The following is a 6,795-nucleotide window of genomic DNA, read 5'->3' as shown; positions in this document are numbered from 1 at the left end:
ATGATTTGGAATTGACAGAGTTGAAGTCAAATGCTTTGGAATTGACACAAGATCTGCAGAGCATAAACTTTTCATTAATCCCAATGTCTCTATATACTTTTCCATCTCAACCATAGCTGCCTTACTGGATTTGAATCTGCATTTAAGCTTGTATGGATTTGAATTTGCATTTAAGCGTGTATGGATTGTCGCAAAGAGCTATCTTAAAATTTAATTTTTGAGATCTACCCATTTAATTTTTTAGATGGAAAAGTTTATAGAGACGTTGGGATGAACACAAAGTTTATGCTCTGCAGATTTTGTGTCAATTCCAAAGCATTTGAAATATTAAAAAATATTATTTAAATAACTTTAACTCAAGCATGCTGCGGCTGAGAAGATGGTAAGTTAGCACCTTTAATTATGAGTAGAGCATAGGGATAACAAAATTAATTTATTGCAGGGAGGTGCCACTAGGAGCCGTATGAATGGGCGGGACTGGCAGCTAATGGTCATTCCTCTTCTATAAATAGCGGAGGAACTCACAACCAAAGAGCTATGGTTCTCATCATTTCTGCTCCCTGGATATCTTGTGTTGGTGAGTTGAGATCTTGTGTGTCTCTTGGAGTTACAATGGCGGAGGAGGATCAAAAGTCTGCTCTTCTTGATCGTCTCCAGAGCCGACTGCGCTTACTCCATGATTATCAAAACATGCTCCGTGATGAAATTTCGACCATTGAGAAGCAAATATATGATTTGGAGACAACATTGCTGAGTCAACAGAGTGGAACTTCAACTCAAATTTCTGCAGGGAGATCATTTTGGCCTCATGGAAAACCCATCAATGAAAAAAGGATTTTTTCATTGTCTTCTGTCACATCTCCCGTTTATGAAGTTGGTGGTTGTGAGAAGCTTGTCAAAGGTGTTCAGAAGGAGGAAAAGTCGAAGGTGCCGAAGCCAAAGGTGCCAAATCCAAATGCAGCGACTGTGCATGCGCCCCCAGCAGGAAGAAAGAGGAAAACCCAATCATTAGCACATAAGAAATTTAAAATGTGATATTTACTTCATCTCCATGCAGGAATGAGTCATTAGGGTTTTGGTATTAATATTTTTCTTGATAGATTTTCAAATAGAATATGTCAAGATGTCCATGCGTGCTTGTCAAAATACGCCTTTGTGGCTCTAAGCATGCATATCATGATTTCTATTAAAAAGGTGGGCAAGCACTGACCTATATGCCTTTTGGTGTTAAGCTAAGTTTTTGAAGGAGATGACCCAAAAAAATTGTTTTAAAGCTGAGTTTTTGAATCAGATAACCAAAAAAATGTTTTGCGTTAAAACTTAGTGTTTGAAGCAAAGAACCAAAAACTTTTTGTTAAGAACTTTGAATTAGAATGAGAGAATCCGTCGGTTATATATGGATTTGGAAATATGAATTTTAATATCAAAAACCTTTCTTGTTAAGAATTTTGAGTGAGAATTCAAGAATCTCTTGGTTATATTTGGATTTGAAAACCTGGGTTTTATTATTATGTATTATATTGTGAATGGGAAACTATGGATTTTATTGTCAAGAATGGTAGTGTAAGAAAGTTAGTTTTGGGGTTTTAAGTTTTATTACATTTCATTTTATTTCAAAGATTTTTAACTCTGATGTGGTTAACTCAATAGTGTAAGGGGAATAAACATTAAGTATAGGAAATATATAAAGGAAGAGCACCCAATTATATTTTTTTGTGTAAGAATTTTGAATGAGAATTAGCAAATTTTTCAATGATATTTGAATTTGATAATATGGGTTTTATTGTTATTAGTTAGACTTACAAATTGGAAAATGTAAGTTTTGTTCTCAAGAATGGTATATGGTAAGAATGTTAACTTTGAAGGATTTAAAGTTTCATTCTTTTTTATTTAGATTTTATTTTATTTTGAAGATTTTTAATTGTTGTGTGTTAACTTAGTTTAAGGGAAAATAAATATTAGGAATGCCAAGTATATAGAGCAGAGAACCAAATACCTTTTGTGTTAAAGATTTTGAATGAGAATAGGAGAATCTCTTAATTAGATTTTTATTTGACAATGGGATTTTATTATTATTAGATACACTTCAATGAATTGGACAATGTGGCCCTTATTCTCAAGAATGGTATGGCAAGGAGGTTAGCTTAGATACACTTCAATGAATTGGACAATGTGGCCCTTATTCTCAAGAATGGTATGGCAAGGAGGTTAGCTTTGGAGCATTTTAAGTTTCAGAAAAAATTATATGTTTTGTATTAGGAATTTTGAATGAGAATGGAAGAATTATTAACATAGATTTGGATTTGGCAATGTGATTTAATGTGGTTTATTATTATTAGTTACCCTTCTATCAATTGATCAATGTAATCTTCATTCCAAAGAATGGTATGGTTCCTTTGAAGAGATTTAAGTTTTATTACATTTTGTTTCGATTCTGTTTTATTTTGAATATTGTTGTGTGGTTAACTCCACAATTTAAGGGAAGTAAACATTAGCTATGAGAAATGTATAGAAGCAAGGAGCCAAACACATTTTTGTGTTAAGAATTTTAAATGAGAATAGAAGAACCCCTCAACAAGATTTGGATTTGAGAATGTCTGTTTTATTATTGTTATTAATAGATACACTTCGTGAATTGGACAATGTGGCTTTTATTCTCAAGAATGGTATGGTAGGGAGGTTAGCATTGGAGGATTTTAGGTTTCATTACATTCTGTTTAGATTCTATTTTATTTTGAAGGATTCTAATTGTTGTGTGGTTAACTTAGTAGTTTAAGGGGAAATAAACATTAGGTATGAGAAATATATAGAAGTATAGAACCAAATTTGTTTCATGTTAAGAATTTTGAATGAGAATGAAATTTGTTTCATGTTAAGAATTTTGAATGAGAATGGAAGAATCCCTCAATTAAAGAGTTGGATTTGACAATGTGGGTTTTATTAGTATTAATTACTCTTCGTGAATTGGACAATGTGGTTTTTATTATCAAGGATGGTATGGTAGGAAGGTTGGCTTTGGAGTGTTTTATGTTTCATTACATTTTGATTAGATTCTATTTTATTTTGAATATTTTTTATTGTTGTGTGGTTATTTAGTAGTTTAAGGGTGAATACAAATTATGTATAAGAAATATATAAATTTTAGTTAATGATTTAATTGTTTTAATATGAATTAAGTTTTTTTTAGAAAGTATAATTAGAAAAATGAGAAATTTATGTAAATAAACACTGTAAATTTTTCATTTGACAAAAGAAAGTACTTTAAAATTTTATTTGAATTTAATAGTTTTAATAAAATTATATTGAATATTTGAATGATAAAAAGGTTCCATTTTTTCAAAAGATTAATCATATATTAGTTTGTTAGTTGGTTTTGGACAAGTTTTGTTAAACCTGTTTTATATTCTATCTAAAAAAGACTTTTTATGTGTAAATAAAATTGAGGGGGTGTAGGCAAATATATTTAACCATTTGTACAATATTTAGCTTATGAAGGGATTCAATAGCTCACAATTATTTAAGCAATAAAAAAAGTGTTATTATTTTTATTTAATGAAACAAATGTTGATAATTCGTTCATATTTAGTGTGTTTGATTTCTTTTTTAAATGTTATTTTAATATTATGATAAATGGATAGATTGTTTTTTCTTAAAAAAATATGACTTTCTTATTCAAGAAATTGAGGAGCTCCCCTTTTCCTTTCAATAGTTGCAACCGTGTTTCTCGAGTTTGGAAGTCTAAGTGTTTATAGGAATACAAATTCAAGGCAAATGTGAGTATCTTCCTCTAGGTTCATGGAAAGATGAATGCGAGGCTTCTAAGTATCTTGGATTACATGGAGGCTCAACAATTTGGAATCAATAGCAATTGTTGATACACTAAATCACACTTATATTAGGTATTAATGTTCCAAACGCTTTTAGGGAATACATACACCGTTGTTTAAAAAAATCATCTTTACAACTTTGGTCTCTTTTGATAAAGTATTTTGTAGTTTGAAAATTAGTAAAAAAAAAATTAAAAAAAAATCAAAAATTACTTTATGAATTTCTTCTTTAAACACTACATTTCCCGGTGTATTATTGTGTATTATTATTCTTCCAGGAGTCCATACAAGTGCCAAACTCTGGAATGACTCAATGCTATTTCCTGTTAAGCTTATGTAATTATGTTGTGTCATATAAAACTTCCTAAATACTATTAAATTTTTTTTGTATATTTTTATTTCAAAAATAAAATTAAATAGAATTTACATTTGAATTGAAGGTAGATATAATTTCTTCTTTTAACCATTTTGCTTAAGTAAATATCAAGTAGATTTATGTAAAAACAAATTGAGCTTTTAGATTACATGTAGAAGTTTTTTTCTTTTGAATTTGTCAAATTAATGAAACTTTAACTATATTGAAATCTATAATAATTTTAGCATGAATTAAGTCTACTCCAATCATGAATTAAGACATTTTGAAACAAATTTAAATAAAAAAATTGTTGTAAAATTTATATTTAACAAAAGTTCCTTAGTTAAAAATATGATTAAATTTGGGTGCGATCATACCAGCATTAATGCACCGGATCCCATCAAAACTCCTTTGTTAAGCGCGCTTGGGCTAGAGTAGTACTGGGATGGGTGACCTCTCGGGAAGTCCTAGTGTTGCACCCTCCTCCCTTTAAAGTATCCCTTTCACATGTCTACAGGGAGCATAACTTGGTGGTAGATGGGCTCTCAAAACAAGGATTGGTTGTTGGTGTGAAATTGAATATTGAGGTGAGAGAGCTTTGGAGCGCACTCATCCTTGACCTAGCCACCGCTGCTTCTGCAAAACCCTCCCTCGGCAGCCTCCTGCTGCTGAGGCCAACTAGAAAGAGAGTAGAGAAAGCTCTGCGTGGTTAGCCTCTTCATCTGGTAAAAATCTGAGTCCTCCAGCATGGACGTTGGAGGGGGCCCTCAGCCTCCCCTCCCTCCTGAGATCGCTACCTTCAAACGACTGGTAGCCTCCTGCGGCAAGAGGAAAGCAACCCCGAACCAGTAGAAGTTTGTTAAGAAATCTGAATCCATCCACTCTGTAGAACTACCGCGGAACACCTATGCCGAACTGCACTGAATCTAGCAGAACGCGGGCTTATTGGTCAATTTACGAGCCTCTGGCCCTCTCCCAAAGCCATTGATGGATGGGTCCAGAGAAACTGGAGGCCCCTTGTCTCTGAAGGAATCCGAAGTCATCTGGTAGGCAGAGGATATTATGTGTTTGTCTTTGAATCAACAGAAGATAGAGATCTTATCTTCCAAAACGGTCCATATTTCATGGGCCCCCAAGGGCTCTATCTGAATAAATGGATGCCAGACTTTGATCCTTCCCAGGATACTCCTTCAGCCGTTCCTGTCTGGGTAAGGTTACCCCACCTACCACTTCATTGTTGGAACTCAGAATCCATGGAAACAATTGGGAACAAACTAGGAAAATACATTGATAGGGCTGAAAGGAGAGAACAATACTTGTGTGCCAGAATATGTGTTGAAGTCAATCTGGAGATAGGGTTTCCTGAGGCTATTAAGCTTACCATAGCTGGCTGGTCTCACATTCAGGAACTTGATTATGAACATCTTCCCTTCAAGTGTCGACACTGTCACGGCTATGGTCACTTCACTCGAAACTACAAGAAGAAAGCTGAGGAAGAAACAGAAAAAGATAAGGGCGATTAGTGGACACAAGCCCAAAAACCAGGCACATCAAAACAGACCAACAAAGCAAAAAGGAAAGGAGGGAATCTAGAGAATGGAGGACCCTCCATTGGGAAGAGCCTACTCGAAGATCATGACACAGCAAATGCCACCATCTCTTCAAATCGTTTTGTTGCACTAAACCCTCCAGATGACCAACCAGAACTTGAAGAGGGAGAGGTGCAATAGAATATGGAACAGATAGCAGACGCAGAAATAAACTCAGGCCCTCAGGAACAAGTAGGAGAAGCCACTACAGAAATCCCTTCTGTAGATGCAACCCAACAGGAAAATCAGGATCCTCCAGCAGGCGCCATTTCTCCACCTTCATATGCAAAAATGACTAAAAAGAAAAAGCTGATAGACAGTCTTGGTTCTTCCGAAGATGATTCTTTCGAGCAACCCAATAAAAAGGTAGGAAGGAAGTATCGCAAGGAGATCAGAGAAGAAGAGGTGGAACGACTAAAGATGTAGGGCAGTCAGTCCATAATTTAAATGTCACTAGGCAGAAACACAAGGACCGAACCCACAAAGGGAGTGTCTACTCCTTCCTTCCCCAGTAAATAATGCAGATTGTCTCTTGGAATTGCAGGGGCCTGGGGAGCCCTATGAAATGGAAGCAGTAAAAGATTTATTAAGAATGGAACCCTCAGATATCCTCCTGCTCCAAGAGACAAAGATAGAAGAAGATGCTCTTCTATCGTTAAGTTGAACCAAGTGGAAAAAGAACTCAGGAAAAGCGGTCAGTGCCCGAGGTACTTCAGGGGGCCTTGCAACCTTATGGTCGGAGGATATCTTTCAGCTAAAGAGCTCCTTCGCAACCCAACATTGGATATACACTGATCTTCTACACCTCCCAAGTAACACTTCTTTAGCTCTCTTCAATCTATATGTTCTTGTTAATTTTTTGGAAAAGAAGGACTGTTGGCATACTCTCTCAGATTTCCTAGAAATATACTCCCCCCAAACATCATTTTGGCAGGGGACCTTAACATCACATTAGATCCAAATGAGAATAAAGGTGGAGTATGGGGTAAAGATCCCTTCCATGTCTCGGTGGAGTCTCTGATTC

General features: G+C 34.9%; 1 pseudogene; it reads left to right on the top strand.

Moving 5' to 3' along the window:
* Nucleotides 1-4,545: 4,545 nt before the first annotated feature.
* On the top strand, nt 4,546-4,664 carry LOC149164180 (5S ribosomal RNA; annotated as a pseudogene).
* Nucleotides 4,665-6,795: the final 2,131 nt, after the last annotated feature.

This window comes from Pinus tabuliformis, chromosome 5_1, assembly GCF_031772625.1.
Source record: "Pinus tabuliformis cultivar Carrire ecotype Pingquan chromosome 5_1, CPIR1, whole genome shotgun sequence".
Lineage (NCBI taxonomy): Eukaryota > Viridiplantae > Streptophyta > Pinopsida > Pinales > Pinaceae > Pinus > Pinus tabuliformis.
This window is presented reverse-complemented; position numbering and strand designations above follow the sequence as displayed.